Source organism: Pelecanus crispus, chromosome 1 (assembly GCF_030463565.1).
Source record: "Pelecanus crispus isolate bPelCri1 chromosome 1, bPelCri1.pri, whole genome shotgun sequence".
Classification (NCBI taxonomy): Eukaryota; Metazoa; Chordata; class Aves; order Pelecaniformes; family Pelecanidae; genus Pelecanus; species Pelecanus crispus.
Genome location: NC_134643.1, coordinates 192794062 through 192805092, shown reverse-complemented (window position 1 = coordinate 192805092; position 11031 = coordinate 192794062).

The following is an 11031-nucleotide window of genomic DNA, read 5'->3' as shown; positions in this document are numbered from 1 at the left end:
ACATTTGAAGTGCCTGAGTGTCTTTTTGGATCCGGACATGAGCATTAGAGATGACATTAAAAGCATGTAAGTGGAGCCCTGCACATCCTGGATAGTCAAACTTCAAGTCCTTGGTAGCAAATGTCTTCTGAGCCTTGAAGGCTGGATCACAGAAAGAGATGTTGAAAGCATACAAGTCATTTTGTGACTGTGTGGTGGCTGCTGGTGCAAAGCATACATTTTCAAGTGTTTCCAGGACTACAGAAGCCTTGCAGCTGGTTCTGAGTCATTCTGAGCACCAGTAAAGGTGATGAACATTATAGGAAATGATCTCCAGTTACTTCAAATATTATTCTGGAATGGAAACTTCTGTGAGCTATTTGCTCCGGGAGGTATTTTGTGGTTATTAGGCTCATTTCTGTTCTGTTTTTACAGAAATGCACTGCCTACTTCTGCCCAGGACTTCGCAATGATAGGCACAGCTGCATCCCATGAAGACTATCCAAAGCATCATTTAAAGAAAGCCAGTAAACAAAACAACAAATTATAGCTCAACCAGCAGATGTTGAAGATAGTGTCTCGTGCTGGCACACAGTGGGGTTCTTACTCCTTACGCCACTAAAGTGAGTATTCACCAAAGCTCTCACAAATCAGAGACTACATCACCTAAGAAGACCAGCCCCAATTATTATGAACCGAGCCAGCAGATCCATTTAGCAGCATTACCACCATTCTGCTGGCTGCTGTCAGTTTTCCTCTCTGTCTCCATGCTACCAGGACGATGGTCTGTTCCTTCCTGATGTAATTTGTCATCTCAGCTGTTCGGCCAAGGGACAATATAACATGGACACATGTGGTCTTACTGGAGATGGCGATTGCTCTCAGGTCTAGGACCTAAGACACATGCCAGCAGCTGGGACTACCAGCTAATAGTAAATGCAGCAAAGATATAAAACACCAATCTTGCAAATCTTCAGAGAAAATTTTCCCAACACTAACTTCTATTCTATTGCAGTCTAATATCTCAAAGGAAATGGTAGAGGCTTCCTGACTTCAGGCATTTAAGCCTCAGCTGCTGAATAAAAATTAACAAAATAGACTGCAGTGAGCAGATTTTCTTTGGCAAGAAGACAGCCTCATCATAAGGGCTTGCCCTCTCCTGTGTCTATGATTTCTGACAGATTACAGTTGGCCAAGTAATTAAGGTAAAGAAAGCTTAAATAGGAATGTAAAACTGAGAAAGGAGAATGATTATAAACAGTGAAGACTATATTAAGGGATTATAGTAAAACAAAAAAAAATGCCTCAGGAGGATTCAAGTGTTAAATAGTAGTTAAATAGCAAAGAGAGAGAGAGAGAGAACACAGTCTAATGCCTCTTTCTTTTTTTTTCTTTTTTTTCCTTTTTCTTTGTAATCCAGATTTAGCAGCAATTTTCGGATGTCTGATGCCCTGGTGTATGAAAATTGGATGCATTTTCATGAGATTCATTTCCTCAACAGGAATGGGGTCAGGTGAGGGAGTTTTGTAAGTTCTTACTGCCAGACAGCCACTAGGACATTGGTGGAGGTCTTTATGCAGGTCTTACACCTTGCTCTTACCTTCACTGAGAGGGAATGCTTGCAGGAGGGAATGGTTGTGCTATCTGGCTCAAGCTGAGCAGCACTGTGAGTACCGCTGTTTACTTGGAGGAGGTAGAAGTGGCACAAAACAACCTTTTTAGTATCTGGTATCAACAGAGAAAGATAGTCTTAGAAGAAAGAAACAGAGAAGACTTGTCTGAAAGTGGGGCATAGATTTAACAGAAGGCAACTTATACGCCCCTATGGCGTGGTAACCCAAAAAAAGATGGATTTCATCGGAAAGCAGTTTATGACCACAGCTGATTTACAAGGTGAGTCACTGAAGCACACACTCTAAAAGAAGGCAGTGCCCAGTAAAAATTGACTACATGTGGCAAACCACACGCCAGCCCTGCCTCAAATTCATCTGTGCTGGCCATGCTCCTGTGTCCAGCCTATGTACAAAATCTACCCCAGAGTGAGCCAATGCTACTCTCAGGCTTGGCAATGCCTTTGACAAGATTTTAGCTTAGATTCAGCTAATATATATCAAGCTATTTGCGCTCTGTGCCTTTGTCAGTTGAAGAGACCAGCTGAGAATCTGTGTTTAAATATAATTTAGCCTGTCAAGCACGAGTGCTCCTTGGTTGGGGGTGTTTAAACGGGAATCGAGGCACTTGTCATGAAGCAGCAAGGTCAAAGACACCCCTCTGCCGCTGTTCGAGCCCTGCTTCCAGCTCCAGGCCCTGGGGCGACAAGAGAGGAGCCTCAGAGGAGAAGGCAGCAGCTGAGAGAGCTGAGGAAGCCCTGCTGCAGGGGCGGGAGCAGGCAGTGCCAGTTCCTGGGGCTTGCGTTTCCTGAGGCCAACATCCCTTCTTGTTTTTCCTCTGCTACTACCCACCACCAGCGAGCCAGTCTGCCCATGCATGTATGTAGCTCCAAAATCAGCCGCCTCCAGAGGTTTTTCCCATACTGAGCTCCCAGGTCTGCCCTGGGGAGGCTGCCACGGGTAAGGGAGACTTACCCCCTTGCAGGCACAAGGATGGGAGCAATGCCAGAGCACCCACCACCTTTGTACATCCTCCTCTGTACGCAGCCAGCTCACAGCAACTTAGCCACGCTAACCCTTAAAAAAATCAGTCCAAGAAAAACACCTCCTTAAATAGTGGTGATTTGGGTGATTTTAAAATGCCACTGCGCTGCTGCACAGATCTGCTCTCTGTGGCTGAAGTTTTCAGTACTGTCATTCACTTCCTATTAGTACTGAATCTTGCGGCTCCAGCTACGTGTATTACTTTGAAAATTTGCCCGTATGTATCTTCCAAGTTCTATCAGCTCGGTTTACTGACACAATCAAATGTTTACTGCTTTCAGCACTGCAGAACCAATATAGCTGAACAGTAAGCTATATCCACTTCTTGCAGCATCATCAGAATTGCCAGCTAAATTTTGATTTCTGATGCCTTATTATTGCAAGGAAGATGTATGAAGAAAAAAAAAAAGTTTTCATTTCCAGATACCTATCTGATTCTTGAAACTGTCATTGAAACAAAAAATACCCACCCCCAGCACCCCAAAAAAGGAACATATTTTTTCTGAACTGTAAATGAGCATCTAAGTGCAAGAATGAATTAGATAAGAAAGAACCAATAGGTCATTTTTTACTTTAACTCGATGTGGAACTAAATTCTCAAAAATAACTGTCAGTATTGTGAGCACAAATTTTTGCACCCATGATTACAAGCGGTTAATAACTGAACATCCTGATGTAACCCATACTTCATCTCTTTAGGCATCCTCAATGTATTTAATTGAAAGTACAAATAAACATGACCACAACTGTTCTTTGAAAAAGCCAGGCCCCCCGACAATGGGTGTAAGCAATGTGGGACAGCCTAGTGAATATCTGGTTTAAAAAGACACAGTTAAAACAAACAAACAAAACAAAACAGGTTTTCAAAACCAAACGCATGCAATGCAAGGACCCTAGGAACTAAAGCCTGAAGCATCTGACTTGCATGTCCTCATTCCTGATGTGGCATCTAGGACCCAGAGTTTGGTGTTTTGGGACTCATTGAGCTATGAGCTGCCAAAGTGAGTTTGCAGTTCACTGGGGATGAGAGCTAAGAGCCTGTGACTTGAGTGTATCTTCTTTTTTTAAAGGCTTTCAAGCAGGGTGGTTGTGTCCAACCCCTTGCCTGCTGGTTAGGACTCTTGCTGAGGAAGGACAGCCTTGAAATTCTTCATGCTGAGGATGGACCTAGAAGCAAGTCTCCCTCAGGCAGTGTGCTGGTTTTGGCTGGGATAGAGTTAATTTTCTTCATAGTAGCTAGTATGGGGCTGTGTTTTGGGTTTGTGCTGAAAACAGTGTTGATAATACAGACGTTTTCATTATTGCTGAGCAGTGCTTGCACAGAGTCAAGGCCTTTTCTGCCTCTCACCCCACCCCACCAGCGAGTAAGCTGGGGGTGCACATGAAGTTGGGAGGGGACACAGCCAACCCCAACTGGCCAAAGAGATATTCCATACCATATGATGTCATGCTCAGCATATAAAGCTGGGGGAAGAAGAAAGAAGAGGGGACATTTAGAGTGATGGTGTTTGTCTTCCGAAGTAACCGTTAACATGTGATGGAGCCCTGCTTTTCCTGGAGATGGCTGAACACCTGCCTGCTCATGGGAAGAAGTGAATGAATTCCTTGTTTTGCTTTGCCTGTGTGCACAGCTTTTGCTTTACTTATTAAACCGTCTTTATTTCAACCCACAAGTTTTCTCACGTTTATTCTTCCAATTCTCTCCCCCACCCCACTATGGGGGGAGCGAGTGAGTGGCTGTGTGGTGCTTAGTTGCCAGCTGGGGTTAAACCTTGACAGGCAGTCAACTGAATCCTGATTTCCCTTGTCTCAGAGCTGCCAACCAGTACACTCAGTCAGAAAGGAGGTGGGGGTTAAGAGTCACCCATCTCTGTTGCCTGCCTGGCTGGATGACTTCTCTGTCCTCTTCCCCTTCATACACAGCCTCATGGGCACCTCATGATGAAAAGCAGGGCCCATCCCAATGAAGCAATCATCAGGGCACAACCCAGTACTGTGTTCACACACCGCTTCAGAGGTGACTGGTTTGAAGCAGCGGAGTGTCTTAGTCCTGCACATCTGAGCCCACCACACTTCTTTGAGATCCACATCCAGGTAGCACTGAGCAAAAGTCGAGTCAGGAGTGAAAGCAAGCAGGAGATATTATGGACAGGGGGAGAGCAGAAGAGGATGCAGATGAAGGAGAAATATATTTAGGACAAGGAGGTTGCTGCTAGTGATGAAACCCCATGGAGGACTGAGGGAGCAGAAAGATGTCTGTGCAATTGTAGCTATTACCCACTTAGACCTGTCAAGTCTCAAGCTTTGTGTCCTAGGGGTATTTGTTCAGCTGCCTCCTGGACTGGTGCTGTGCAGCCTGGAGAGCAACAGCAACACAGATTTTCTCTGTCTTTACCTTCACTGACCCGCTATATCCAGTGCAGGAGGTACCTGGCCTAAGGGAGGCTCTGGCAAGGGATAGAGGCAATGGATTTTGTCTTCCCATCAGGCCCTCACTGGTTGGTGCCCTCTGGTTTCATGTAGCCACCACAAGTAACATAATGTAGAGCTGGATGGGGAAAATGTGGAGTCAAAAGCCACCTGTCAGGTATTCTGATACCTGAAGTTTGTTACCTCGGAAATAGCTAGATGTCTGTGCTAGGTGAAACGCTTCCTATGTTGAGATTGTGAAGAGCTTTGATTTAATAAAATAAGGTATTATCATTGTTGTTGTTGTTATTATTGTTATCATTATTATTATTGCTTGTTTGGCACACCTTCTAGTTTTAAAGGCCTGGAGAAACCTGACAGCTGATATGGGGATTAATGTTGTCATTTGCTATGGTTACCAGCAAACCTTTCATTAAATTCACTGCTGCAAGGTAAACTGTATTTCCACGTTCACTCTTGTTCTATGGCTGCAGCAAGCTGTTAAGGTAGGACTTGGGATTTGGCTGTTCAAACAGAAATGTGGGCAACTGATTCATTGTAATTTGGCTGTCATGCTATTTGGCATTTGTTGGTTTTTTTCAGCATATGGATAATGATCACTCCACAGGCAGAGATGTTTATGCTAAATTTCAGGGACCCTCAATGCAGAACTATGGTTCTGATCCACCTCTTGTCAATAATTCTTTCTCATTTTAAATAACTGAAGCACATTCTTCAGTCACCAGGCATTAAATGAAATGTATGAGATTGAAACATCTACACTGAAAATACTAGATGGAAATAAAAGGGCAACTACTTTGTAGTTATAATATTAAGTGGCATCAATATGCCCATTTCCATTAAAATAATGCACATTAAAGGTTACAGGAAAGGCCACGCTGCAGCAATAATTTGATTTGTACTGCTTTTCTCTATAGAGTATATAAGTCCTGTCTTAATTTTGTCAGATGATATGCCAGCCTAGAAAAGAGTATGCAATTAAGAATGAAAAAAGCACAAATAAACAGTGCCATCTTTTGGGCACCGCTTAAACTCCACATTTATTAAATTCCAGATACACGTAATGTATGACTGCTATACAGGAATGCACACACACACTTATCTTTGCAGCAGGTGACTTTAGGGTATTAGCTTTCTTGTCTCTTGAGAGACAGTGATAGGGACTCAAAGCCTGAAAGCCTCCCTCCAGGTCTCTGCAGCTGACCACTTTTCTGCTGTGGCATCCCAGGCTCCCGCAGCGTCGGGGGAGAGCGATGCCTGTTTCTGAGGCTGCCTGCGGCACCTCCCTGGTGGATGTAAGCCCTATCAAGAAGCAGATGGATGACTGAGTATGCTTGGAGAATTTTTGTGTATTGAAACACAAAGAACGTGAAAGTAAGGTGGAAATACAGTGTTTTCATTTCTGTATGGGGGAAGAACAGCTTCATGTTTTACCAGCATGAAGTCCAAATGGATTACATGTAATATCAGACTGTTAACCTCTGGGATAGGTTTGCCAGCTGAAGGGGTGGGGGTAACTGTCCCCCTGACTGATACAGGCTTTCCCACTGTGACCCACACTTCCACCACTGCCGGGATTGACTTTTACAACACATTGCGACCATGAGCAGAAGGTGGGCCTTGAACAAGCTCCAGCCCCATCAAAATGATTCTCCCAAACCATAAACACCACCATCCCTGTGTCTCAGGCACTGACTTAATGCTTTCTGAATGCCACAACAAATTCCACTAGGTAGGAACAGCCACACCATTGTGGTGGACAGTCTCATGGCTGGTGGCAAGCAAGCAATCAACCCCCTGGACCATAATTAAGGATCAAGCAGTTCTTGAAACATCCAGGAGCACTCTGCCCAAGAAGGGACTGTATAAGGAGATATGACACCAGTCAATCTGCTGCCAGGTAAATGCAAAAGAATAATTTGTACGTGACTTAGGTAATGTGTACATCCCCTTTCTTCTCCAGCTTTGATCAAGGTTGTGTTTAGTCCTGAATAACATAACCTTTCATATTCAGTGATTCCACATGAATTGAGCACACTATGAAGACCAAAAGGTAAAGCCCTGGCAGCTCCTTCCCTGACCTCTCTCCCTGGAGACATAGCACTAAATCCCACAGTGGTACAAAGGCACTGGCGTGCACTGGAGTCCTGCCTCCAGCTCCACCAGGGTAAACGTGGACAGTAAGGCAGAATATTCAGAGATCTTGATGCTTGAAAGAGTGAATGTTGCAGTCAGGAACTGCAGAAATACAGACAGGCAGACAAAGCCTGAGCTCAAGATGCAGGGAGGAAACAAAATAACTTCTTCTGAGGCACAGAGTTTTTAAAGATGTTTTAGGCTCCTAAATCTTGAGAAATCAGTGGGGGTTGGCTGTGTCTGAGGTTCAGCTGTACAACACCCAGGTTTCTTTGACAGATATGTTCCTGTTCATCTCCTGTCTCTGTGCTCTCTCTCTCTCTCTCCTGCACAGCTCTGTGGTGGAAAGGCAGTTGTACTGCATTACATTGCCTGACAAAGATACAATTCCCTAATATCTCTCTCAGGAAGACCTACACAGAAAGTGATATTTTGGGGAAAGGAGAATTAGACTATAAAGCACCATGACTTGGACAGGGGTCCAAAACTAACCCACTGAATTTTGACATCTCCAGATTCCCACTGCAATTCTTTACTTGAGCTGTGATCTGGGTGATGCTTCTCTCTTCAGGTTAGCTTTCTCCAGCTAATGCTGTTCTATTCTGGATTTTTCTTCTTACCATCCCCAGATGCTGAATTTGTTAATATTTTCTTAAGAACACAGAGAATTTTGAAGTCTCATGTGCTTTCTTTATTTCTGTAAATTGATATGCTCCATTCATTTACTCAGAGGAGTTTGGCAGCAGTAGCCACATCCCAGTTGTGCATGGCACACATTGCACATTGCAGAGAGATCAGCATACAGATACGTCTACTCTGCTTACCAAGCATATCATTTGCTGCTTTGCAAACAGTGAAAGGCTTGATTAAAATCAGGTTTTGTGTGTTTGCCAACCTGACTTGAGGTCATAGTCAATGGAATCAAAATCTCATTAGAACTGAAGTGTACACTCAAGAATAAATCATTATCTTTTTCATCTGTAGACTCTTCACTGTCTTACATGCATTGTCTCTGCATGCAGAGTCTTTTATTCAAATTGGTCCTCAATAATAAATGCTGTATCCAGTTGCTTTCTGGTGACAAGACATTGTTTGACACTGTATGGCTTGGATACATTTTCAGGTTGTTCAGTTGTTCTCGTCGATATTATTGTTATGTTGAAGGTGCAGGATCAGCAAGAGGGATGCCACAATAGGCATCTGATACAGATGGCCTGGTCAAGAAAAGGAAGTGGGTGACACGTTCTTTAAACTGGATGAAGTCTCCTGACCTCAGGCCCTGGTTCTCAAGACAAGGGTTTACCCACTCCAGCATCCCATTGTGTTCAAAAAACGGGTGGATGTGGCACTTCAGGACATGGTTTAGTCTAGCCTACCCTTGATTGGTTTAGAGTAGACTTGGTAGTGTAGGTTAATGGTTGGACTGGATGATCTTAAAGGTCTTTTCCAACCTAAACGATTCTATGATTCTATGATTCTATCTGATGGAAGGGCAGCATGTGGGGCTTGGGCAAGCCAGGAGATTTCTGGGATGTGTTGAGGGTGATTTTTTACACAGGTACTGGACAGGACAGCTATGGGGGTGCTTGGCCAATTCAGCTGCTCACGAATAATGAAAGACTAATCAAGGACATGATAGCTGATAGCAACCTTGGCTGTGGGGACCATGAGATGGTAAAGCCTAAGATCCTGAGGGAAGTGAGGAAAGCAACCAGTGCAAAAATTATTATGAATTTCAGGAGGGTGGACTTCATTTTTTTCAGGGCAGTAGTAGGCAGAATCTTATGGGAAGCTGTTTAAAAAGCCCAGGAGAGCTGGCTGAGCAACCACCTCGTTGCACAAGAATAGTCCACTCCAATATGCAAGACAGAGCAGGACATATAGCAAACCTGGTTGAATAGGGAAATCCTGAGTGAATGCACGTGTCAAAAAGGTATATAGGGAAGGGAGGACCAGTGACAGGCTGTCAGGAAAGAATATAAAGACATTGCCAGAGCATGCCAGAGGGAAGTACAGTTGAAACTGGTGAGGGATATGAAAGGCAAAAATGAGCAAACCAGCTTGGACAGTCATGACTCTCTGGACTTCTACATCCTTGAGCAACTCACCCCCCACAGAGTTGTTGCTTCACAGTTTATTATGTCAGCCTTGCACCAATAACACAGAGATAGCTGGAATTATCTTAGTGGGAAAATAACACCATCCTCACAAAAAGGCAATTTTCCATGAGAAAATTTTCAATTTTGCTCAAAAAGTGTTTTGATTTTTTGTCAAGCAAATTGAGCAGACAGCAGCCCAGCTGCTGACTTGGAAAGCTCAGCTGTGTTTCATAGTGGCAAAAAGTCAAATTGACCAAAGCCTGCCAAGGGGGAAGCTAAAGGCCACATTCATCCTCTTTGGTTTTCAGCCTGCTCAACTCCCTCATTTACAAGTGTCCAGCAGGGAAGGGTGAGTTCCTCAGCCCTCTGCCTCACCAGCTCCTGCTCAGCACATCTCCAGCCAGGAGGGCAGGAGGGGAAGGTGGGCAGCCCCTGCTGTGGCTGCTGGAGCTGTGGGGACCAAGTCCTTGCTCCGTCCTCCATCCAAGCCCTGTAGAAACCACCAGCTGATTTCACCTGGCACCCACTACCAAGAGCCTTCAGGTGAGCAGCCAGAAACCTTCCCCCCAGGGTTGCTTTTGTTCTTGACATCCCTTTTGCAATTTTCACCTCTACTTAGCATGTTTTGTTGTTTTGGGTTTTTTTTTAAATGCAAAGGCTTTCCTTCTAAGGAACCACCAATCTCCAGGCCAGAATGACCACAAGTTCCTTCTGCCGAGTCCTTCAGGCCACATCTATACTGCTACAGAAAAGAGGCCCATGGACGAGTCTGAGGCCAAGCCCGCAGATGGGCTCCCGGCCATCCTGCAGAGAGCTATGCCCTGTGCAGAGCAGGGCTGTTTGGTAGGAGGTAGTAGCTGTAGCAGCACAATACAGAGCCTCAGCTATGCAGCACACAAAACGAGGGAGCCTGTGCTCAAACTTGCTCCCTGCTCCTCTTTTATTTACAGCCATACCCTTTGGCACAGACCAGGACCTTGCTGCAGACTACTCCAAGATATGTGCTATTGCCTGACTGGGGGGATCTTACAGCATCTTCTGAGTCCTCCTTACTCCTTTTGCCACTGGCAGAGGTGATCTCTCCCTCTGGGCTCTCATCTTCTGGGGAGCTCAGCAGTAGCCTGTTCTCCTCTACCCTCGGCAACTCATCCGCCTGCTCAGGGAACCGTTGGGTTGTGCTGGAAGGCTTCTGTGGGGTGGCCCCAGAAATCTGGGATTTGACAGTGATAACAAAAGCTGTGCTCAACAGGAGTAAACAGGTCCATCTGGATAGCTCTGGTGGGGTATTCAAGTCTCTTGGAAGTGTCTAAAAACTTGGTATATAACAGTTAATGCCAAACTAAACATGGAGCCTCCATAAGCCAGTGAGATGGATACCTCCACGAGGAGCATCCTCCCAACTTTCCCACCTCCTCTTTTACAGTAGATTTGGTCCCCACATAGGGCATCTGCTGTCTCCACTGACTGGTTGGAGAGCCTGGATACAGGCCTCATTTAGATGGCTGAAACTGAGGTGGCTTCAATACTAAGTTGGCATCATATAATGCTCTTTACTCTGATTTGTGTTAAAAAATTCACCACCTTTTAGAGGGACAACCCAAGGCCTATTTACCTCTACAGTCTTAGCCACACCTTCTCTTACATCTTCTCATCTTCTCAGAAACCTAATCCTCACATGACTGGCACTTGAAAGGCCAAAGACCATTGTGCCCTACTAATGGCAGTCCGTCTTA